At 38.3% G+C, this 26,974-nt stretch overlaps 1 protein-coding gene across 2 annotated transcripts in view; it reads right to left on the reverse strand.

The window, feature by feature from the left end:
* The window catches only part of EMB (embigin), a 167,325-nt gene that overhangs the window by 126,564 nt on the left and 13,787 nt on the right, over positions 1-26,974 (reverse strand). The gene's annotated exons all lie outside the window — the stretch shown is intronic.

Genomic DNA, 26,974 nt, shown 5'->3' on the forward strand with positions numbered 1-26,974 from the left:
CTTTAAAACTTTAATTCTGTCTCTAGTTTCTGTTTCCCAAACTGCGCGTTGACCACTTTCAATCCCTACCTGCTGCGCTGGCCGCAGCAACTTGAGATTTATTCGAATAGAATTTTGTGTTTTGTGATCCCTTTAGCATAGAAACAAGTTATTGCTAGCCACCCAGTCTAGAAATGACTTAAAGGTATACAGAGCTTTTACTGTGGGACTCACCCTGTATTGACTGAGGCAACTCTGGACATCCCAACATAAAGGTGAAGAGGGATAGACTGAGTCCTGATACGCTATTATCACTTGGCACCAGAAGTAAGTTGAGAGGGAAAAGGATATCTTTGCCAGATCAAAGTGTTATGGACTGAACTGTGTTCCCCCAAAATTTGTATACTGAAGTTCTAACCTGCCAGCATCCTTGAGTGTGAGTGTATTTGGAGATGATTACTGACTTACTGGACATGAATCTGAGCAAACTCCGGGAGTTAGTGGAGGACAGAGAAGTCTGGTGTGCTACAGTCCATGAGATTGCAATGAGTCGGGCATGGCTTAGCGACTGAATAGCAAGGTCAAATGAGGTCATATGGGCAGGCTCAGAATCTAATATGTCTAATCTTGGACATAATCCAAGATTATGGAAGAGACAAAAAAGGATGTACAGAGAGAGAAAAGGCCATGTGAGGACACAGAGCAAAGATGGCCATCTACAGGGTCAAGGAAGGAAGCCTCAGGAGAAACCAAACCTGCTCGGGTCACTTGTCACTGTCAACTTTGTTTTGGTGGTAACTTTTCTCAGTATACCTTTTTTGTCTTATGACTTTATCACCAACAATTATGTATTATGCATTCAGATTAATTAATCTTTCAAAAAATGGCTTTTGCTTCTGTCACATATAGAAAAGCCTTCCTTATTTTAAGAAAAATATAAAAGTGTGATTTATTCTAGTATTGTTTTGCTTTCTCTCTTTATCTTGAATTTTTGATGCATTTATAAACTGAACAGTTATGACTCATCTTCCTGTCATATCCAATCATCTTTTATTTTAGAATTTCATTTTGCCTCTGTGTTTGGGGCAATAAAGTTATCCACTCATTTAAATGAATTATTCATTTATTATCTGTTTAATATTCCTGTTTCTCATATTTCAAGCAAGCTCAAACAAGTGACACTGTTTAATTAAAACTATTGGGAAGAGGGCTAACCACACACATGAATGAGAAAGGAAAATTAAATAACCTGAATATACCCAATAATCTGATTATTTAGCCTAATGGAAGTAAAGATTTCACAGCTGGACTGATTCTCAAAGAGATCTAGTTCAAGTTCACATTTTAGAGATAAAGCAATTTACAGAAGGCAAAATCAAAGATGTCAAAGCCTGATGCAGAAAATTTCATTTCAGCCTTTGTAATAGAAGTGAGAGGTGAAGGAGGGGATGGTGAGAGAGGACATTTTCCACTATAAATGATTTAAATGTCTCAATTTTTATCCAAACATTTGATTTTATTCAGAGACTTTTATTTCAAAATAGAGCCAATATATTATTTCCCATGATATTTTAACAGTTTTGATAAATTAAAAAAAGAATAAGATTGACAAGTTAAATAAAGCTGCTTGATCTCAACAATTAGATATTTGGCCATTTGTGCTGCTGTCCTCAGGTTACCTCTATGGCTCAGTGGTAAAGAATTGGCCTGCAGTGCAGGACACAGGTTGGGAAGATCTCTTGGAGAAGGAAATGACAACCCACTCCAGTCAGTATTCTTGCCTGAAAAAAATCCCCTGGACAGAGAAGCCTGGCGTGTTCATGGGGTCACAGAGAAGCTACAGTTCATGGGGTCACAGAGTCAGATATGACTGAGCACCCATGTACGTTTTAACTTTAGTATTGCCCTCACTTTTTCATTAAACTGTCGCCAAAAAAGCATACCATGTCTTAGTGTTTACAACCTCCTAGGTGCTCTATAAATGTGTTTTTGATGACATGGTATGAGAAATAAATAAATAAATCATTACCCTGATTTTCGTTCTGATACAAAGCAGCTTTGTAGTCATTCTGGAAGATTAATGGTTGCTAAGGAAAATGTGTAGTTAATAAACTTAGGTATTATTTAAGGCGCTCTTGACATAGAGGGAAAGACAGGAGGATTAGCTTTCCTCAATGAATAACTTAGAAAAAATGGATTTAATATTTTTAAAATATTAAAAAAGAGCAAACTCAGCCTGTGGAGACAGTCTTGCATGTTCATACTGGTTAAGAGGATGTTTGGAGGCAGCGGTTTTGAGACCGAGCATTACCACTTAAACTTTTTGTAAATTTGGGTACATCACTTAACTGCTCCAAACTTCAGTTTCTTTTCCTATAAAATAGGGAGATAATACATGTCTGCCAGTGTTGTAAAGGTGAAAATAACAGTCTTGGCAGCACTGCAAATGACAAAACAAAATATGTGAATGTTTGTTGCTATGACTATTATTATAGGTTTCAAAAAAGTGGTTTTTTTTTCTAGTTTTGTGCTATTAGGGAGGAAAAAAATTTTTTTTCTGCCTTCCTAGGATTTTCTGGCTGGTCTAAGAATTAAATTAATTTGAGCTAGATTAACAGGAGAAAATCAAAAGCTTAATAACATGTATACATGGGAGAGACCCAGGAAAGCTAAATAACTATCCAAAATGGCCAAAACCCTTGCTTTGGGACTGCAAAGGGGAAGAAGGCAACTGACATGGAAATGGGAAAGCAAATATTTGGTAAATAAATATTGTCTGGACCAGACACAATAGTAAACAAAGAGGACTCTTTTCTCCGGGCCTTGCTGAGTCTGCAACACACCTAGCCCAGATTCTTTGCAGATAGAGCTAATGATAGCTCTATTCCGGGAACAGACCCTCTATATAAAGTCTGTTAGGTAGTTAAGGGGGAGGTAAAAGGAACAACTTTTTAAGTCTTCTGTTTCTTGAAAATAGCTAGCCTATGGTCTTCCCTGGCTGTCTAGTGGTTAAGATTCCAGGCTTCTACTGCAGGGAGTGTGGGTTTCATCCCTGATCAGGGAACTAAGATCCCACATGATGTATGGTCAAATAAATAAATAAAATTTAAAAGCAGGTAATGGTCAATAGTAGGAAATAAGAATTTAAAAAAAGAAAACAGCCTAAATCAATCCTTATTCCAAAGAGCCACATTTTGAGGTGGCAAATTTTGTTCCCTCATAGTATCGAATGCATCCATTTGGGGCTGTGCCTTATTGAAGCTGCTACCAAGTCAGTCTAGTGGGTTAAGAAACAGATTTTATTGACAAAGCACAAAGTATGTGATGAGCAGAAAGACAGGCACAGGTCCTCCAATACCTCTCCTTATCACACAGAGAGCTATTCTAGGGCCAGGGTTCTCCACTGGTCACACAATATAGGATTGGCAGTCAGAGGGAAGACCCTACCTCACTATTGATAAAGAGTGCTTATCAACAGACGTTCTGAATTTGGATTGCTGGCCACATATAGGAGTGGCAGACAAAAATCAGCTTCCAGTAGGCTGTGGCCTTGGTGCCAGTGGAAAGCTATATTTAGGCACAGCTACTTTATGAGGAAGGGGGATGGAGGCTAAAAGGCAGGGCTAGTGAATTCTGTGAAGTCCAACTTAGAAACAGATCCCTAGATGCCCACTTGTATTATATGTTGTTAGGCAAATGCCCTTCTTCTACCCTCAAAGAGAATTGGAGAGGATAAAACTGAGGGTCTTTGGCCTTGAATCTGCAGACTTGAGGATATAGATACCCAGGACTGGATACATAACTTAGGGGGTCTATGATTCAAAACTTACAATTTCAAGATGATTATAGTAGATGATGAAATCAAGTACAGGTCTCTTCTCGGGGCTCAGTGTGACTATACAATTTGATTTTGCCTCCATAGAGTTGGTCACATAGTATTTTACTGAAAATAAAAGGGTCAATGTCTACACACATACTGAATATTGAACACTGAAAACCATTAACTAAGGAGCTGTTACATTTACTTTACAGATAGGAGATGGAAAGAATATTTTCAAGTATATTTGACCAGCCCAAGGATCCCTCAAAACATATTATTTAAAACCATCGTCAAGTAAAGTTCCATTCCAAGTCTTTGGGCTTCGTAACATTGGAATTGTTTTTTCATAATTCCCAACATTCCATAAATATTTGTCAAGGACAAAGAAAAGGAATGTGTTTCTTTATTCTTCTCACATAAATAACTTTGTACACATGACTTCCTGCTTTCATATGAAGGAGAAGAAACTAGCTCCCTTATGTGGCAGCTCCAAAATTAAAAGATTGTTGCACGTATAAGGGGTTGAATATATTTTATAAAACTAATGCATTTGTATTTCTGTGCTGTTCTAAAGATTACCTTTTTACTTATATTAATTAAAGATATAGAAAGTATATATTTAAATCATGTAAATGTGACTCATTAGGGAGTTGCCTCAGTCTTAATATTCATCAGCTTCTCACACTCATATAGTATGCTGCTCAAATTTTTTTGTGTGCAATATGAACATTTGAACATTTCAGTCAGGTACTGAGCCAGAAAAGGTAATTGAAGTTTTTAGAAAACTTAACGTTGCTTAGAAAATATTTTGTTTTCTTGAAATAGTAATAATTTATAGCTGGAAAGATAAGATCAAGACTTATTTCAGGCCACTTGGTCACTGGTTCCTAAATTTAGGAAGCACTTGATTAACAAGTTGTTGAAAACATTTAGTGGGTACAGGAATAGTTTAAATACTTGAGATTAAAGGCTTTCCTCCGATCCCTTTCTGAGAAGTTTTAGCTTAGAAATCTTAGAAAGTTTTCTAAGGGAGTATAGCTGTGGTACATGTTCCGATCAGAAAGGTAGTTTCTCTTTGCTCTGTTAGTTTTATAATTTGTACTAGTTATTTGTTTCTGTTGTCATTTTTTTTATGTTAAAATTATAAATCACGTCTAATCATACTGAATTATAAAACTTCTACTGTATCCTTCTTTTAAGGAAAAATGAGAATAAATTATCCTGTTTGTCCTGCAAAAAATAAATAAATAAAGTCAAAGAAGTCCCATACACTCACAGGGATTAAAATAAATTTATATTCCCACAATTTTAAACAAAAATAAACAACTACCAGGTTGCCAAACACTCAGGGAAATATTTAATATGGAAGAGAAGCCAGAATAGAAAAAGCATGGTTTATAAGCTATATATATAGAGAGAGAGAGAGAGAAATTTTAATAGAAAAATATCATCAAACCCCTCATATTGAGACAATATTACATCTATGAAAAAAATGAACAAGTGCAAATGAACATTTAGAAAAGAAAAACGATATCAGATTTTAAAACACAATAGAAAAAAATGAAAGAAGTTTTGGAAAATAAAGTTAAGAGAAATCTTTAGAAAGTGGAGCAGAAGGACAAAGATTACTGTAAGAATGGAAAGAAAAAGAATATTAAATGATTAGTCCAAGAGTCTCAACATCCAAATAAAGATTAAACAGAGACAACAGAGGGGAGGTGATCAACGATGGGATATTAATAGTTCAAAAACTAAAACAGAAGGAAATGCAGGCTGAAGAGTTCCTTTAGTCAGATGAATGAAAGTAGACCCATACCAAAGGCACATCATTGTGAAGCTTCAGAACACTCTGGTCAAGGAGAAAATTCTATAATTCTATAATTCTAGAATTATAATAATTTATAGAATTATAGAATTTATAATTCTATAATTATAATTATAGAATTCTAAAATTCTATAATTTCAGCTAGAAGGAGAAAGGGATATTAGAGGTGGTCAGAAAATAGAATGGCTTTGATGTTTCTTAGCAAAAGAGAAATACCTCCAAAATTCAGAAGGAAAATATTTCCAACTTAGAATTCAAAGCCCTGTTGAATGGTCAAATATGAGAATGAAATAAACCATGTTAATGTATGAACTGTTTCAAAAATTTTATCTTCTATGCATACTTTTTCTCGGCAAGCTACTGAATAAAATCCTCAAAATCAAGAGAGTAAATCAAACTGAAGGGGGAATACAGGAACAGAAATCATCAGGATGACACTGAAGGGATATGATAAATGCACGCAGCACAAAGCACCGTGAACTCAGACTGGAGTAGTGTAACTTGTTGAGGGCTCTCATTCCTGTCTCTGCAACAAATCAAGTAAGACGGAGATGGGAGCCACAAGCAGTAGTTCCAGAAGAAAAAGGTGAAAAATTCAAAGTATGAAGGAAAAGGGGAGTCCTAGAATGATCCTTGTGCTTCAAAAAAAAGTCCAACCAGCTCAGACAGGAAAAAGAGGGTCTCCAGGAGGATTGTTTCCAGAAAAATAATAGAAATGTCTAAATTTACCAGATGTTATTGACTTTGTTGAAAATTATATTGTACTTAGAGGTACTAATGATAAGTGGTGGAGGGAAATAGCAATTCTCACAAACATGCCCACAAACACACACAAGAGAGAAGCAAAAGGAAGGAAAAAAAAATATTCATAATACACTAAAACTATCAGCTGCGAAATATACTTACATAGGCTTAACAATGTACACATTGAATATTTAGCAATACCACCAATAACACCATGATAGACATTTAGCAATAACACCACAAGGTCAAAAGGGGTATATTTTGAAAGAATAATTCAACGTTAGGAAACTATAGAATCTGCCTTCCAATGCAGGAGAGGTGGGCTCAATCCCTCAATCGGGAAGATCCCTTGGAGTAGCAAATGGCAATGCACTCCAGTATTATTGCCTGGAAAATTTAATGGACAGCGGACCCTGGCAGTTTACAGTCCATGGGGTTCTAAAGAGTCAGACTTGGCTGAGCATACACCCATGCAGGTAATTTACTATTTTATATTAATGGAGAAAATATACATTTATCTCTATATCTACTCAAAATGTGTTTGGTAAGAAGTCAACATTGATTTTTCTATTAAAACAATAACCCAAAACTTTGAGTAAACAAGGGATAGAAGGAAGCTTTTCTTTGTCTTATGTAATTATGGGTCTCTAGCAAAAACAAAAATATATGCTTAACAACAAGAATTCCAGTCAAAGTAAGAACAAAATAAATCACAAATTTTAACTATGTAAAATTTAAAATAAAATATATACATGGTCGCTCAGTCATGTCCGACTCTTTGCAACCCCATGAACTGTAGCCTGCCAGGCTCCTCTGTCTGTGGAATTCCCCAGGTCAGAATACTAGAATGGGTAGCCATTCCCTTCTCAAGGGGATCTTCCCAACCCAGGGATCGAACCCAGGTCTCCCACATTACAGACGGATTCTACACCTTCTGAGCCACCAGGGAAGGCCATACATGATGAAAGACATGACAAAACAGAGATGAAATAAAGATTGGGAGAAAATATATCCAGTGTATCATCTATAAATCTTTAATATTCTTAATATTAAAAGGATACTGATAAATCAGTACAAAAGTGAAAGACTGCATTTGAAAAGAATGGAATGGGATGCATGTGAGACAATATATATGTAGATAGATAGATTAGACTTAGTCTTAAAAGTCTGGGTAGAAAGTGGAGTCTGTTGCAGTTTTTTAACTTTCTTTACTAAGCTCCAAACACCCATCTCAGCTGATGGTTTCTATAATGAGCTTCTGCATGGAGTAGAAATAAAAAGGACAGGTAGAGTCATCAGCAAAGTCATTGGCACAGAGACAGCCTGAAAAGTAAGCAGCAACTTTATTCCCATCATGGGATCCATGGAGGAGAAGGTGCAAAGTAAGTACTGCAGCTTCTCTGTAACTTTTAGAACTTTGAGGGGATGAATTACATTCTCCATTTGTGGCTCAGCCAGACTACTTAAGCAAAGGAAAAGAACTCTATTGTCTTGGCAATACTGTGGGAAAAAAAAAATTTAGAAATGCCAGCCCCATGGTTGGCAAAGCAAATAAACAGGGCAGGGCAGGCCAGTGCAGTGGTGTGAGTCAGTGAGTTGGCCCCAGCAAGCTGGCTGAGAGAATCTGGAGAGGTTTGCCACAACGGTGGAGCCAGGAAGGATGGTCAAAGTATCTGTTACAGCACCTGCGAGACAGAATCACCAACCTGTAAGCCACTGCAATATCCTCTCCTGAGCCTCAGTAAGTTGGCCAGAGATAGCTTAATAATTTGCAGAACTCAGTGCAAAATGCAAATGCAGGACCCTTATTCAAAAAGCAGGAAGAAGTTCCATTACCAGTACTTAACTATACAGTTTTTTTTACTTTCTTCTGTGGTCTCTCCCTTGACTTTTCATGTCTTTTTTATTTCCCATGTAATGGTGTTCTGAGTAAAGAAAAGTTTGTTTTTAATTATTAGAAAGAATTTTATCATTCATCTTTATGCAAGACCCTATGCTCTTCCCCAGTAGTATATTGGACAACTTCTGACCAGAGGGGCTCCTCTCCCAGTGTCATATCTTTTTGCCTTTTCATACTGTTCATGGAGTTCTTGTGGCAAGAATACTGGAGTGGCAAGAATACTAGAGTGCTCTGCCATTCCCTCCTCCAGTGCACCACGTTTTGTCAGCACTCTCCACTATGACCCACTGTGATCCATTATGACCCTACTCAGTCTTGGGTGGCCCTGCACTGCATGGCTCATAGCTTCACTGAGTTACACAAACGCCTTCATCATGACGAGCCTGGGGTCCCAGATTAGGTACAAATATAAGAGCACTGAACTCATTTGCACCATCACTGAAAGCACCCAATTCATATTTCACAGCTTATATGTGTGTGTACTTTGTTCTTACCAAGTACTGCACAAAAGTGACTCAACTGTTTTTATTTTGTTTTTTGACTCATGCACATATACCTTCAACTTACTACAAAGTGAAGAAGGACTGACATGTGATGGAACTAAGACCCGCCCTCACTTTCCTTCTATGTCATTTTCAGTGTAAGATGAGGACTCATATCTTACATATATTGATTTCAAAAGTGACCCAACTTTTGCACATCAGCATTTATTAGTGATGAATACTTGGTACATTAGCCTTTAAAAGATTATAATGTACAAACAATAAATGTACCTTATATTTCAATATTTACTTTCCTGAATAAATAGGTCTATTATATATCAACTATGCTATGCTATGCTAAGTCACTTCAGTCGTGTCCAACTCTGTGCAACCCCATAGACGGCAGCCCACCAGGCTTCCCCATCCCTGGGATTCTCCAGGCAAGAACACTGGAGTGGGTTGCCATTTCCTTCTCCAATGCATGAAGTGAAAAGTAAAAGTGAAGTCACTCAGTCGTGTCCGACCCTCAGCAACCCCATGGACTGCAGCCTTCCAGGCTTCTCCATCCATCCACGAGATTTTCCAGGCAAGAGTACTAGAGTGGGGTGCCACTGCCTTCTCCATATATCAACTATACCTCAATAAAAAAATTATATAACAAAACTTTAGAATCTATAGAGAAAATATTTTATATTTAAAGTAATCAAAAATGACTATATCAGAAATGACTATAAATACATAGCAAATTTTTTTTTTAATTCAGAATTATTGTTTATTTTTACAGCAATTGCCAAATTTTTGTCTTAAATTTGAATTTCCCAAAGTTCCAGTAAAATAGAGTCTGGTCCTAATATGTCTAGCTGTCTGTGTGTGTGCATGTGTGTATAATGTATGGAGGTACTCATCACTGTATATTAAGTAGGATCTGAGCCCCAAAGAATTGATGCTTTTGAACTGTGGTGTTGGAGAAGACTCTTGAGAGTCCCTTGGACTGCAAGGAGATCCAGCCAGTCCATTCTGAAGGAGATCAGCCCTGGGATTTCTTTGGAAGGAATGATGCTAAAGCTGAAACTCCAGTACTTTGGTCACCTCATACGAAGAGTTGACTCATTGGAAAATACTATGATGCTGGGAGGGATTGGGGGCAAGAGGAGAAGGGGACGACAGAGGATGAGATGGCTGGATGGCATCACTGACTCGATGGACGTGAGTCTGAGTGAACTCCGGGAGTTGGTGATGGACAGGGAGGCCTGGCGTGCTGTGATTCATGGGGTCGCAAAGAGTCGGACATGACTGAGGGACTGAACTGAACCGAACTGTACCTTGTTTATAGACTACCAGTTTCAGTTTGGGCTTGCCTCATAGCTCAATTGGTAAATCATCTGCCTGCAATGCAGGTGACCTGGGTTTGATTCCTGGGTTGGGAAGATCCCCTGGAGAAGGAAATGGCAACCCACTCCAGTATTCTTTCCTGGAGAATCCCATGGACAGAAGAGCCTGACAGGCTACAGTCCACAGGATCATGAGTCGGACACAACTTGGCGACTAAACCACAACCACCACGAATTTCAGTTAAAGTAAATGCAAATCTGCTTTTATGAAATTATAATATTTAACTTTAAATATTACATATATTTATTTCTATTTCTGCTTTGACTATGCCAAAGACTTTGACTGTGTGAATCACAATAAACTGGAAAATTCTGAAAGAGATGGGAATACCAGACCATCTGACCTGCCTCTTGAGAAACCTATATGCAGGTCAGGAAGCAACAGTTAGAACTGGACATAGAACAACAGACTGGTTCCAGATAGGAAAAGGAGTACGTCTAGACTGTATATTGTCACCTTGCTTATTTAACTTGTATGCAGAGTACATCATGAGAAATGCTGGGCTGGAGGAAGCACAAGCTGGAATCAAAACTGCTGGGAGAAATATCAATAACCTCAGATATGCAGATGACATCACCCTTATGGCAGAAAGTGAAGAAGAACTAAGAGCCCCTTGATGAAAGTGAAAGAGGAGAGTGAAAAAGTTGCCTTAAAGCTCAACATTCAGAAAACTAAGATCGTGGCATCTGGTCCCATCACTTCATGGAAAATAGATGGGGAAACAGTGGAAACAGTGGCTGACTTTATTTTTCTGGGCTCCAAAATCACTGCGGATGGTGATTGCAGCCATGAAATTAAAAGACGCTTGCTCCTTGGAAGGAAAGTAATGGCCAACCTAGACAGCATAATAAAAAGCAGAGACATTACTTTGCCAACAAAGATACATCTAGTCAAGGCTATGGTTTCTCCAGTGGTCATGTGTGGATGTGAGAGTTGGACGATAAAGAAAGCTGAGCAACAAAGAATTGATGCTTTTGAACTGTGGTGTTGGAGAAGACTCTGAGAGTCCCTTGGACTGCCAGGACATCCAACCAGTCCATCCTAAAGGAGATCAATCCTGGGTGTTCATTGGAAGGACTGATGTTGAAGCTGAAACACCAAAACTTTGGCCACCTGATGGGAAGAGTCAAAGGCCCTGATTAGAAAAGGCCCTGATGGCTGAGCAAGATTGAAGGCAGGAGGGGAAGGGGACGACAGAGGATGAGATGGTGGGATGGCATTACCGACTCAATGGACATGGGTTTGGGTGAATTCTGGGAGTTGGTGATGGACAGGGAGGCCTGGCGTGCTGTGGTTAATGGGGTCGCAGAATCGGACATGACTGAGCGACTGAACTGAACTGAACTGATTACATATATTCATCAGGTAGCTCCACTGCTGCATTCTGCATTGCACATAAATAGACTTGGACTATAAAATGATCTCTTTCTCTATATTCTCTTCTAATGAGGAATTTCATCATTATATGTATGTTATAAAAATTTCATACCATTAGACATACAATTAGACTTAAAGTATAACTAGAAATAGGTATCTATTTAATATCTTTTATTGACCTGAATTATAATTAATCATCTAAAACATTTGTTAGTTTGTCTAGAGTATTTTCCTTAATTCTATTTTGTCTGCAGAAAAAAAAATTCAGAAACTCTCAAGTTATAAAAGTAGTACTCTAAGGGAATGGAAGTAAATGAGATGGCCTTAAAATACCTAAATTCAGTGCAAATTACACATACAGACACATATATCTATATAGAAATATATGTATTCATATATATTGCCGGGAGCCGGTGAGGCATTCCACTCGTGACAATGGTCATGAGGAAGGAGGCTCGGCATACACAAAGGCGGGATCGAGCCTCAGGAGTCCCCCCGGATATTCTCGAGCATCTGCACCCAAAAAACCAGAGTCTGCCTATTTTATTGCTTTGTGCTCTCACCTCTGACTTTATTGGGGGCTGTCCCCTACCACCATCTCGCTCTCTCTGTCAAAGAGTTAACTTACAGCTCCAATTAATAAAAGTTCCTGGGCAATTAGGAGTGTTTAAATCCAAACCCCTCAGATGGCTCTCTAACTCGCCTGACAAGTTTACCTGGACTCCTACAGCTATGCCTACGATTGTTTACAGTCACGGGAAGCTTAAGATATTCTAATAGCTTAGAGCCTCTCAGAGAGTTAGAAACTGTCAGAATAAAACTAGTAAAAGATTTCATTGATGAGCCAATGCTTGTTGCCAAGTTTTTACATCCCCTGAATTGTATCCTTGAATGTGTATTAATTAATATAGTTGGTATATAGAAAAAATAAGTAGTGGCCTTGGTGTTAGTAACTTTAGACCCTTAAGGTAATAAATTCTTTCCTTTGTTATAAACCCATTACACATCCGCCCTATAGGAATGCAATTTTATCTTCGGAAGATGGCGCCAAACCTTAAAATAATTACTCTTAGAGAAAATAAGTCTCTGTTGATAAGTCCTTGTCAAGAGTCATAAAATGTTAATAGGCCTTCTGGCCAGAAGATGATGTAAATCACCTAAGCCATTTGAATACGATAAATTTGCAGGAAAGAAACCCTGGTTTTTGATAAGGATCAAAAACTGCTGACTTTGCATCCCCTATTATCCTCTATGTGTAACTTAGGGTATAAAAACCCCTGTTGAAAATAAAGCTACGGGCCTTTTTCACCAATGCTTGGTCTCCCCATGTCATTCTTCCCTTTAACTTCCAGCTGAGTCTCCATCTGGAGCGCGGAACCCACCATGCTTACTAATTATACCTGGGCTTCTAAGATCCGACCGGGGAGGCCTCAGTGTCTCCTCTCCTTCGGGAGAACGGAAGGATGCCTGCGGCCTACGTAAGTGGTGCAAACTTCTTGTCTTGAAGTTTTATTGGTCTCCCGCGCAAACCAAGCTACTCAGCCTCTTTTCTCCACTGAATTTTCCTACTGAGCTATCCTCATTCTATTACTCTTATATCTCTAATTAACATATAAATAGTTGCCTAGGCCATCTCTCCTTCGAATACCCTGGATCAGCCAGGGCTGGACCCCAGCAATATATTATTTAAAATTCATACATATGACAAATTTTTCAGTTTAATAAATCTGTATCCTCAAAATATGTGATTAAAGAAGTCAGAATATTTGACTGAAATCCAAATATTCCACAAAAAAGCAAAATTCAGTGTTTATTAACCTTTAAAATATAAGCATATATACAACTTAAAAATAATCAGAGCATTTTTGTATATGAACTGATTAGTAGTACTAAAATTGCAACACAATTCTGTCAAATAGCAATAGCTGTTCCATCTAAACTTCAACTTTCTCAGTCTAGGATCAAACCTAAGCTACTTTCAATCCCTATCTTTCTCAAATTAAACTATGTAGTAGAATAGACAAACCAGAAATGCACTGCAGTTTGAAAACTGCACATCACTGAAGCTCTGATACTGCGATTTTTTTTAATCTGATACTGATTGATTTTTAAAGATATTTGACTAGAAAATACTTTTAAACCTCTAAAAATCAACGTGTCTCAAAATATAACTACTACAGCAAAGTCCAACTTTAACATTGTAATCAATTGAAGTTATTTTGGTTAAAAAATCTGGACTCTGAATAGATAATGTTCTGTTTAATACTTCTATGTTATATTCATGACAGCATTGACTTTGAAATTTATTATGACTTCAGATTCTGTGTAGTTGTTTTTGTAGACTTTTCAATATTTTGTTATGGAATAATTTGGAATAATATTCCAGGTAATTTTGATATGAGAATGAGCTTAATGGAGTTGAAATGCCAATTTTGAGTCCTATTTTTTTCCTTTAGAGAGCTCCTTCTTGCCATAATCACCGCATACCTACCCACTCTCTATAATTTGCATTTTCTTACAGGCAATCCTTGTTGCTATATTTCTCTCATATATATTATTGAATTTATAAGCCTGTATCTAATTATTACAGAAGAGAAATGGATCAATAGAAATATAATTGAAAATATCTTACTGCCTCAAAATTATTCTAATTACAAATGAAATATTGCAAAATTCTGAAAATAGTATATCAGCATCTTTTTAAGGAAATGGCCAGTTCTTTGCATGTGGATCAAGTCAGAAAATTTATTGGTGTTTGATTTACAGGTGATCCATGGAGAGAGCAATAAAATGTGACCTAGAACCCTCATAGCTCAGTTAGTAAAGAAACTGTCTGCAGTGCAAGACACCGGTTGGATTCCTGGGTCAGAAAGATCCACTGGAGAAGGGATAGGCTACCTACTCCGGTATTCTTGGGCTTCCCTTGAGGCTCAGTTAGTAAAGAATCTGCCTGAAATACAAGAGACCTGGGTTCAATCCCTAGGTTGGAAAGATCCCCTGGAGAAGGGAAAGGCTACCCACTCCAGTATTCTGGCCTGGAGAATTCCATGGACTGTATAGTCCATGGGGTCGCAAAGAGTCGGACACAACTGAGCGGACACAACTAAGCGACTTTCACTTTCCCTAGAATCAGGATAGTGATTCATTGATCCAGTCCTGACTGTAGGTGTCACTAATAGTCTAATGGGTGACTCAGTAGCTTACATATGAATATAATATATTCATATTATAGATGACCTTTTGTGATTCTGCTTATTTTTCCTTCAGTTTGTTACCATACCCCTTTAGATGATGGTTCTCAACCTGAGTTACACACCACCATCAATTCTGGAAATGTCTAAAAACAGTTTCACAGTACAATCCAATTCAGATCTATTGATTCAGAATCTTTCAGAAGAAAATCTAGAAACCTAATCCTAGCCTCCATCCCTCTTGCCCTTCCTTCCTTCATTTTTCCTTCCTCCCCTCCCTTTTTCTCCCTTCATTTTACTAGGATGAAAGTCATTGGTGTACGATGGAAGAGAGAAACAAAGAAATAACGAAGTCAGTATCAAAAAAATCCTTGCTTTGAACAAAAGCAAATGCTCAAATATCTTAGCTCTGAGTTTCTTTTTTTAAGTGAAAAATATGATGGTTTATCCAGCTCATTTAAAAGTCACATAAAGTGTCTGAAAACAGATATAAGACCAAAAAAAGACAGCCTCCACCTTATGCCCTTTAAAATGTGGTTGGGACTTTGCCTTCCAATGCACAGGGTGTGGGTTCGATCCTTGGTCAGGGAGCTAAGATCCAACCTACCTCAGGGCCAAAAATCCAAAACATAAAACAGAAGCAATATTGTAACAAATTCAATGAAGACTTTTAAAGTGGTCTGCACCCAAAAACTCTTAAAAATAAAATATGAACACAACTTTCAGTAGTTCCCACTATTATTTTCCTGTAGTATTTTATTGAAACTTCTGGAGATGCTTTTCTGAAGACCCAATCTGATGGTTGGTTTATTTGCCTACCTGTATTTCCATAGTATGAATTCCTTAAAAGAAATTTAACAGTACTGAGCTTGTCCTCAATTTTTCCCAGTGTGCTCTGCTATTCATGGCTTCCACTGGCTAAAACACCCTTCCCCACCCTATTCATCTCTTGAATTTCCTCTTTATCCTTCTAAATGAAGCTTGAACATTCAGTAAATAATTATTGAGTGCCTCTCTAATGCCAAGAATTGTGCTTGCACAGAAAATACAAAATTGAATTAGGCTTTGTCCCTTCACCAAGGATATTACTGTCTGGCTGTTGAGAGTGATAAGTAAATAAACAATTACAGCAATGTGTGATAAGGATGATGCTGAGAACACTTCGCTAACACCGCAAAGCAACGTATCAATTGAACTAGAAGGCCATGATAAGATGAAGCTCCCAGTATCATGTGTCTCTACACTGTCCTTGAAACTTTCCTCTTAATATTAGCATTTTTATCATTTGAATGAAAACATAAAAAAATACTTTTAGTAAGACTTGAGGGAAAGCAAAGCTTCAGATGAGAAATCTAATACACTAGAGAGATGAACTAAGACCCAAGCTAATATCAGCAGTCTAGTTTGAGGGTCTGAACTCAAAGTAATCACATTTAATAAGGGGAAACTCTAGCATGAAGTCCTAGGCAGGCAGTCAGGAAGGGAAGATGAACATAAAATGGAGGAGACCAGGGAAAGTAGGAACCCATAAGCACAAGTTGAAACCACAGAGGGCAGACTGAAACCTATGTCAACTTTTGCTGCCTGGGACCTTGGTGACAAAGATATCCTGCAGAATTTCCAGGGTCCTTTGTCACAGAGGTAACACACACACCTGACCCAGGATTCAGGGTCAGGTGAAACTGAAATGAAGCTGACCGCAGATTCGGGGCAAGCTAGAGCAGTTGCAGGCCCAGCCAGCTGCTACTTTCACCCAAGGAAGTGACTCAGCATATCAGAAACGTGTGTGAGCTAAAACAGAGCTGTTGGCTCCCTTGACCCTCCAGTCTCCTAAGGATCTCCCTCGTGGCCCACGCTAGCACACAAGAAAGGGACTTATGGAAAATGTGGTTCCTCGTCTCCAAAATGACACATCATGAAGTGTCATGGTCTGCACCATGGGTTGAAAAAGAATTTCCAGACACGAGGCAGAAGGAGAGGAAAATAGAGCTTACGAGGGCAGGAGACTCTGTTAGAACAGACGACTGGTCAAGGGAAAGCCAGTGACCAACATGGGTCATCTGCCTGTTTTTATAACCCGGAAAAAAGGAACGAGGTAGAGATCTTGCCTTATGGGGGAGGAACATATACTTTCCTTATATGGAGAAGGAGAAGAACAGGACAAATACCTTTCCTTATATGAGACAAAAGGAGACAAGCCAGGCTGCCCTGGAGGGCTCAAAAATTTAGCAACAGTTGCAACGTTGTGAGAAGGACGATAAGCATCTGGTGCTTTCTGTTCCTGTGTTCTGAGGCTCCTCCAGTTTATTTTGTTCTTTAGTCCTCTGGGCACCACTTGAAGCCTGAATAATAATGGCATGATGTGGACATACTGGTTACTTAAAAATACTCCGTACTATCTGTTTTCTCATACTTAATAATTGAACTGATTGGGTAAACAGTACCTACAATCAATTCTGCGTATTGCATTTTAAGATGGCCTTGGTGGATCTGAGGATGCACATTATAATTCCCAGGTGGCACTAGTGGTAAAGAACCTGCCTGCCAATGAAGGAGACATGAAAGATGCAGGTTCAATCCCTGGGTTGGGAAGATGCCCTGAAGGAGGGCATGGCAACCCACTCCAGTATTCTTACCTGGAGAATCCCCATGGACAGAGGAGCCTGGTGGGCTACAGTCCATGGGATCACAAAGAGCCCAACATGACTGAAGTGACTTAGCATGTGTGTATATATATATATATATATATATACACACACACACACACACATATATACATATATATACACATAAAGATCCCGGTGATTCTTGAAATTTTTAAAGAGCTCTCATGTAGAAGAGGTAATAAGTTTATTTGGTTTGCTGCAGAGGTTGAGCAGTTAAAATGTCACAGAGAGGTAAATTTGGGGAAATTTTTGGTTTAATTTAAAGTCTAAAACCCAATATGGAATGCACATTCTACAAAGGCAGGTAATATTGTGTATGTGTGTGTGTGTTCATCTGTGTGTGTGCACGTGTGCTTTTAATTTCCAATATTCAGTACATATCAGCATGTGTGTAAAATGATCTTCAAAAGTTTGTTGGATTAATCAACTAACTAATGGACAACTGGGGAAATTTTCTAACAAATGAAATTGAACTAGCTAACTGAAAGAACTATGTATATATTCCATAATTCCATTATATCACAGTATAGTAAGCTCACCATCTCTTCACAAGCCTGTGCTATTAACATTACAAGATGGTAAAATTCAGGAAACAGGAAAACATAAGCAACCTTCATAAAAGATTCATAGAAATCTCAGATCTTAGAGAAATTAGTTTAATAAAATCATAGGGTCCAGTTATAGGGTCCAGCCAATGAACCTAAAAAGGGTACAGGGAAAATAATTTTTTCCTCCCCTATAGTCTGAAAATTGTATTTTATTTAGGGAGTGTAAGTGTTTTGAATTTCACTAATTAATTGTATTCTATTGGCCTGCTTGGCTTTCACTTTTTCAGTTTAACATCATTTAAAAATCTATCCATGCTCTTTAAATAGCTCATCAGGCTCAGTGTTTCTCCCTGCCACACTGTTATTCCTAGTATGCTTTGATAATTTTTTTTATCAATTTTCCTGGTAAAAACAGCAAGAACAATCCCTTATGATTATACAGTGAAAGTAACAAATAGATTCAAGGGATTAGATCTGATAGATAGAGTGCTGAAGAATATGGATGGAAGTTTGTGACATTGTACAGGAGGTGGTGATCAAAATCATCCCCAAGAAAAAGAAATGCAAAAAGGCAAATGGCTGTCTGAGGAGGTCTTACAAATAGCTGAGAAAGAAGAGAAGTGAAAAGCAAAGGAGAAATGGAAAGATATACTCATCTGAATGCAGAATTTCAAAGAATAGCAAAGAGAAATTCGAAAGCTTTCCTAAGTGAACGGTGCAAAAAAATAGAGGAAAACAATATAATGGGAAAAACTAAAGATCTCTTCATGAAAATTAGAGATACCAGGGGAACATTTCATGCAAAGATGGGCACATTAAAGGACAGAAACAATATCTACCTAACAGAAACAGAAGGTATTAAGAAGAGGTGGCAAGAATACACTGAAGATTTATACAAAAAAAGATCTTAATGACCCAGATAACCATGATGGTGTGATCACTCACCTAGAGCCAGACATGTTGGAGTATGAAGTCAACTGGACGTCAGAAAGCTTCACTTGAACAAAGCTAGTGGAGGTGATGGAATTCCAGCTGAGCTATTTCAAATTCTAAAAGATGATGCAGCTAAAGTGCTGCACTCAATATGTCAGCAAATTTGGAAAACTCAGCAGTGGCCACAGGACTGCTCAGAAACGATCAGTTTTCATTCCAATCCCAAAGGGCAATGACAAAAAATGTTCAAACTACCACACAATTGCACTCATCTCCCACTCTAGCAAAATAATGCTCAAAATTCTCCAAGCCAGGCCTAAACAGTACATGAACCAAGAACTCCCAGATGTTCAAACTGGATTTAGAAAAGGCAGCAGACCCAGAGATCAAATTGCCAACATCCGTTGGATCATAGGAAAAGAAAGATAATTCCAAAAGAACATCTACTTCTGCTTTATTGACTATGCTAAAGCCTTTTGACTGTGTGGATCACAAAAAACTGTAGAAAACTCTTCAAGAGATGGAAGTACCAGAACACCTTACCTGCCTCCTGCAAAACCTATATGCAGGTCAAGAAGCAACAGGTAGAACCAGACATGGAACAACAGACTAGTTCCAAATTGGGAAAGGAGTACATCAAGGCTGTATGTTGTCACCCTACTTATTTAACTTCCATGCAGTGTACATCATGGGAAATGCCAGGCTGGGTGAAGCACAAGCTGGAATCAAGATCGCAGGGAGAAATATCTATAACCTCAGATATGCCGATGACACCACACTTATGGCAGAAAGCAAAGAGTAACTAAAGAGCTTCTTGATGAAGGTGAAAGAGGAGAATGAAAAGTTGGCTTAAAACTCAACATTCAGAAAATGAAGATCATGGCATCCGTTCTCATCACTTCATGGCAAATAGATGGGGAAACAATGGAAACAGTGACAAACTATTTTCTTGTGCTCCAAAATCACTGCAGATACTGACTGCAGCAACAAAATTAAAAGACCCGTGCTCCTTGGAAGAAAAGCTACAACAAACCTAGACAGCATATTAAAAAGCAGAGACATTATTTTGTCAACGAAGGTCCGTCTAGTAAAAGCTATGGTTCTTCCAGTGGTCATGTGTGGATGTGAAAATCGGATTGTAAAAAAGGCTGAGCGCTGAAGAATTGAGGCTTTTGAACTGTGGTGTTGGAGAAGACTCTTGAGAGTCCCTTGGACTGCAAGGAGATCCAACCTGTCAATCCTAAAGGAAATCAGTCCTAAATATTTATTGGAAGGACTGATGCTGAAGCTGAAGCTCCAATACTTTGGCCACCTGATGCAAAGAGCTGACTCATTAGAAAAGACCTTCATGCTAGGAAAGATTGACGGCAGGAGGAGAAGGCGATGACAGAGGATAAGATGTTAGATGGCATCACTGACTCAATGGACATGAGTTTGAGCAAGCTCTGGGAGTTGGTGATGGACAGGGAATCCTGGCGTGCTGCAGTTCATGGCGTGACAAAGAGTCAGATATGACTCAGTGACTGAACTGAACTGAACACCTGGGATAACTTGTGATGTGAGGTATGATTCCAACTTAACTTTCTTGAATTATATCAGTTTCCTAATGCCATCTACCAAAAAAATCTATTGTTTTTGCACTCACTTATAGTGCACCATTATCATATAGAAAATTCATATATGTGTTTATACACATGTCTATATATATTCCTGAGGAGAAGGCAATGGCACCCCACTCCAGTACTTTTGCCTGGAAAATCCCATGGACTGAGGAGCCTGGTAGGCTGCAGTCCTTGGGGTCGCGAAAAGTTGGACACGACTGAGTGACTTCACTTTCACTTTTCACTTTCATGCATTGGAGAAGGAAATGGCAACCCACTGCAGCGTTCTTGCCTGGAGAATTCCAGGGACGGGGGAGCCTGGTGGGCTGCCGTCTATGGGGTCGCACAGAGTCGGACACGACTGAAGCGACTTAGCAGCAGCAGCATATATATTCCTGAACTTGCCATTGTGTTCTGAGGTCTTTCTATCTGTGATGAATTCCACATTGGTTTCATTATTATTGTATCATTATTATGGCTTTTTACTATGCTTTGATCTAGCAGGATGTGTTCCCATTCTTTGCTTTTTTTTAGATAAAAGTAACCAAATTATTCAAAGACCTTTATTCTCCCATGTATATTTTTTAATATAATTCCTAAGTTCCCCTAAACATGCCTGATTGAATTTTGATTGAAAATAGGATAGCATCTCCTTGAAAATATTGACCATGCATATTTTAGACCCTTATTCTGTCTGGCCCGTTAATCCTACTGACTTTTAGGTTTCAGTGTATTGCCTCTCTTTTATAACACTGCCACGACAGTTTCCTAATTTTTTTCCCGTGTGCTGGTATTGGAGAATTAGCTACTTTGACAAGTTATATGTGCCCATGGCAGGTTTGAAATTCAGGCCCTAAATTGCAATAAGCTGGAAAGTGTAGAAATGGAATGGGTCCAGAGAGCATGAGGTTTAACAATCAAGGCTCAACCATTCTATTTTAAAATGCACCTTCCTCCATACAGCACCAGTAAGACTGAAGGACACCCTGGGGTCTCCAATCTTCCCACCCCTGGTACCATTCAGTGTTTACCAGGAGAGCTCCAGCACTGCCCTGTATCACCCTTCTGTGCTTGGTTTATGCAGCTACTCTTCCGTTCTAGGGTCAGTCTCCCCCTGACACTGTCAATGTCACCATCACAGGTCCTGCTTATTAGTTCAGATTATCCAGAAAACTCATTAGAGTTGGCAGTTTGCAACATTAATAAAACACATTTTTAGACTTTTATTTCCCAAGGTATGTATATGAGGGAACTCCCCAAGTGGCGTGAGTGGTAAAGAATCTGCCTGCTCATGCAGGAGACACAAGATGCAGGTTCAATCCCTGAGTCAGGAAGATAGCCTGGAGTGGGAAGTGGCAATCCACTCCGGTATTCTTGCCTGTAAAATTCTACAGACAGAGGAGCCTGGAAAGCTACAGTCTACGGGGCTGCAAAGGATGGGACATGGCTGAGAGACCCAGCACACATATGTGTATATGAAACCAGTCACAAAATTTCTAGCTTGCCAGATAATGCAGTAGAAATTTATCAAGCTAGAAAAAAAAAACAAACAAACACTACTTTCTCTCTATCACAGTTCAGAGCATGATTGTACACACTTTTCTATGTAATAAAGTACACACATACACAGAGAAAGGACATTCATTCACGGGGAAAGGGAATGAGTATATGTACAGACTTGGAAGTAAAATTGCCTGGATTGGAATCCAGTGATACTTTTGAGTTACTACATGACCTTGCACTAATTATTTAACCTCAGTTTCCCCAATCTACCAGCTACCTACTTCACAGGGTTGTTGTGAAGTTAAACTGAATTATTATATATATATATTAATACATATATGCATATATGTGCATATAAAATTGGGCCTAGTACATGGTAAGTACCTCATAAATGTTGACTGTTGTTATTATTATCGTTGCCTTCAGAGATTTCAGGAGCTTGAAATTTTTTATCACTGTTATTTATTTTTTTCTCACTGTTATTGAGAAAATAAATTTATTTTCTCTGTTATTTATTCTTTTCCCCATTTTGTGCCCTCTAGTGGTAATTTTAAACATGACTTGTTTGATTTTACATGGATTCTTTTCCTTTTTGTTTTTTTAAATGTGTTTATTTTTTAATTGAAGGATAATTGCTTTGCAGAATTTTGGTGTTTTCTGTCAAATATCAACATGAATATAAACCTACTTTGTTTCTCTGATCTTATTAAACCCAAATTATTTTACCTGCGATCTTATACGTGTATGATTGCAGGCAATTTGCAACCATCTTTTATGGATTTGGTAAGGAATAGTTTGAGGATTGTTTTGCAAAAGAAATTTTCTTCTCTTCGGTGCTTGTTTGGATTCATTTCTCAAGGAAGGCTTTGTCCAAAAGCAATCCCTTTCTCTAGAAACTAAAACTCTGCCTTTACCTTGCATTCCCTACAATCTCTCCGTTTTACACCTTGTAAAAGTAACAAGACATTTTTACATTGGCCGTGTTACTTCCCTGCCTCCTGAAATGTAAGCATTAATCTACAAAGATAACGATGTTCCAAAAATAAAATGGTAGCATCCATAAGCTATTGGAAGCTTAACCAAATAATGATAAAACACTTATCTGAAGCTATTGGTTGTCTTGAAAAATCAGTCAGCTTCCCTCCCTTCCCTTCCTTTCCTTATTAAAACCTTTACTTATTCTCACTCTGAATTTAGAGATAAAGCAGATTATTCTTTTTTTCCAGCTCTCCTGAGATATAGCTTCATGTAAGTTTAAAGTATACATGTGGTGATTTGATACACATATATTTTGTGAAACAACTGCCATAATAGGATTAATTAACACCTCCATCACCTCACATAATTCCCATTGTGTTTGTGTGGTGAGAACATTTACAATCTACTCTCCTAGCAACCTTCAAGTATATAATAAAATATTGTTGACTATAGTCACCATACTGTACTCCTAGAACTTACTAATCTTCTAACTGGAAGTTTGTTCATTTGATCAACATCTCTCCGTTCCCCCTATATGCCAGGCCCTGTCATCCACTCTTCTACTCTTTAAAACAGATTATTCTTAACTCTTTTATGGTGAAGGAGATTATTGTCAATTGGTATAAGCTGCAATTGCCCAGTCCCTTCCTTAATTCCCTTTCCCCTGCTGTTGTTCAGACATTCAGTAGTGTTCAACTCTGTGACCCCATGGACTTCAGCATGCTAGGCCTCCCTGTCCCTCACCATCTCCAGGAGTTTGCCCAAGTTCATGTTCATTGCATCAGTGATGCCGTCCAGCCATCTCATCTCCTGACGCCCTCTTCTCCTTCTGCCCTCAATCTTTCCCAGCATCAGGGACTTTTCCAGTGAGTTGTCTGCTCAAATCAGATGACCAAAATACTGGAGCTTCAGCATCAGTTCTTCCAGTGAATATTCAGGGTTGATCTCCCTTAAGATTGACTGGTTTGATCTCTTTATTGTCCAAGGGAATTTCAGGAGAATTCTCCAGCACCACAGTTCGAAGGCATCAATTCTTTGGCACCCTGCCTTCTTTACGGTCCAGCCCACAACCGTGCATGTCCACTGGGAAGATCATAGCCTTGACTATACAGACCTTTGTCAGCAGAGTAATTTCTCTGCTTTTCAACATACCGTCTAGGTTTGTCATCTGTTTCCTGCCAAGAAGCAAACATCTTCTGATTTCATGGCTACAGTCACCATACACAGTGATTTAGGAGCCCAGGAAGAGGAAATCTGTCACTACTTCCACCTTTTTCCTTCTATTTGACATGCGGTAATGGGGCCAGATGTCATGATCTTAGTTTTTTTAATATTTAGTCTTAAGCCGGCTCTTTCACTCTCTTCCTTCACCCTCATCAAGAAGCTATTTAGTTCCTCTTCACTTTCTGCAGGAAAAAAATCTTAAGTTTTTCCCCCCACTATCAGAAATAAAAGCAAAGACCTAACTGGAATTTTTCTTTTTCTATTTTACAGACTTAATTTTTTAGGGTGGTTTTAGGTACACAGCAAAATTGAGAGAAAATTAGGACATTTCTCATATGCTCCTCATAGGGATAAACTTCCCCATAACCAGCATTCTTAATAACAGATCTTAGATATTTTTACAACACAGCTCTTTATATACATTTTTAAAATATCACCTTAGACCACACAAACAGCAAATAGACATATCATGCAGTGGGCTATATTAAACTGTAAGAAATTAATCGAGTTATTTGAAAGACCCTGTATTTTTATTTATATCCCAAAAAATTAAGTCAGAAAGGAGAATTGGAATAATAAACTATATGATTTAGTGAATACATCAAATATTCAAAAAATGATCTTGAGCTACTTAATTTATTCATACATTATTTTGTCCTTGATCAGAATAGGGACATAAATATAAGAGAAGGAAAGAACCTCCCTCATAATGAGTTGTCTGGTTTGACTGATAACATTTATTTCATGATCCCTAAAACTTCCTTCTCTGAGCTTGGAGTGGAAAAAAGCTTACTATAAAGAAAATTTTATTACCTCTCCTTTCTAAGTTAGTGAAAGAAGGCATGCCCTTTTGATGTAGATTGCAATCGTTACTATTGAGTAAGAAAGATAAGAGCAGAAAAAGATGGAGAAAGCCTGATCACTTGCTTTGGAAAAGAAGTATGAGTCACTCCAGGAATGGCCAACGAGGACTCTTCAGGAAGAGACTTAAACCAGATCCATAAGCCATGACTGGCAAACAGCACAGGTATTAGAAATCAATTTTTGCTACCAGTTCTTATCAACTTTCTCTCAGTTTTAAATTCTACAAGCATAATCCACGTAAGCTAATATACCTATGATGAGTTTAGATTATATACTAAGATTTATTTAATACATTTACTTTAATTCCATTGGATGGAGGAGTTAGCAAAAGCAAAATAAAATTAAAAAGAGAGATTTTTTTTTTTAATATTTAAAGAAGAGACAAAGTTTGTCTCTTCTGACCAATCTCATCAGGCTCCTCCAAGTCTTCCTCTCTACCAGACCTAAAGCTTGGTCTTTAAAGACTTAAACAGGGATTCCCAAGTAGTATTAGTGCTAACAAACCTGCCTGCCAGTGCAGGAGACATAAGAGACATGGGTTCCATCCCTGGATTAGGAAGATCCACTTGAGAAGGGCATGACAACCCACTCCAGTATTCTCACCTGGAGAATCCCATGGACAGAGCAACCTGGAGGGCTACCGCCACAGAGTCACAAAGTGTCAGACATGACTGAAGCAACTTAGCACAAACACATTGTTTGTAATCGCTCAAGACCAGAGAAAACTCACAGCTGCCTCCAAAATTTACTGTGTGTTCCAGCCAAAACCTGAAGAGGGAGCCCTTGTCTCCAGCCTTGATGGAGGATAGGAGCTTAACTTCATTAAACAATAAATGCCAGTTAGCAAACCCAGATGGCTTTCACATGGACCAATTCTCCTACCTGCTCTTTGTAATTTTTCACTTTCTTGATTTTATGAGTCCTCATTCACTCCCTTCTCCAGTCACTCCTTCTGCTTTTAAAATGCTCAGTCACTTCTGTACAAATCAAAGTTGAGTTCACTTCACACCAGACTCTTTTCTCTATGCGATGTTATATTACTGATTCTCTGTGCAATATTATACTACTATCCTTACCACTTTCATGTCTAGCTTTATCTCTGACAGAGGAAGTAGAAGAAACAGAAAAAATAAGATGTTCCCTCTCAAAAGAAAAATGCCCAGTCCAGAAAAAATAATTGAACTAAAGGGAAATATATGAACTCACTGATTGAAACATGTTTTATTAGTGCTTACTGTGGAGTCCTATCCCAATAACCTACAGGTGGGAGGTACAATAAAAAAGCACCAGACTAAACTGTTGGTCGCTCAGTCATGTCTGACTCTTTGTAACCCCAAGGACTGTAGGCCATCAGACTCCTCTGTCCATGGAATTCTCCAAGCAAGAATACTGGAGTGGATTTTGCCATTCCATTCTCCAGGGGATCTTTTCAACCCAGGGACTGAACCCGGATCTCCTGCATTGTAGGCAGATTCTTTACCTTCTGAGCCACCAGAACTTACTCTATTCAAGACTTTAGTCAATGAATATAGCAGAGGACAGAATGTAATGTGTAAATCAAAATACACAATACAATTACTACATTTCTTCTGTACAACACACAGACAGTGAAAGCGAACAGACAACAAAGACAAGTGAATTTCAGTCTATGAAATAAGAAAGCAGATAAAAAAGATCCAAGAAGTTGGAAATCAAGAAATTAAAATATGTAAATAGGTAAGAAGTGGACAGTTGGAATTTCTCCATTTTTCTTCAGGAACTACATTAAAAAAAGATTTAGCAAAACAACCATTAAGAAATACCACACCTTAAAAATCCAACCACCAGAAATATTCATGCTATTCTTACTTGAATTTTTTAAATTATTGTACTTCTTCTCTCTGCCTGCAATCCAGGAGATGCAGGAGATATGGGTTTGATTCCTGGGTCAGGAAGATCCCCTGGAGG

The sequence above is a fragment of the Bos grunniens genome, chromosome 20 (assembly GCF_055505025.1).
Source record: "Bos grunniens cultivar Pamir isolate PY7600 chromosome 20, Bosgru_T2T1.0, whole genome shotgun sequence".
NCBI classification, from domain to species: domain Eukaryota; kingdom Metazoa; phylum Chordata; class Mammalia; order Artiodactyla; family Bovidae; genus Bos; species Bos grunniens.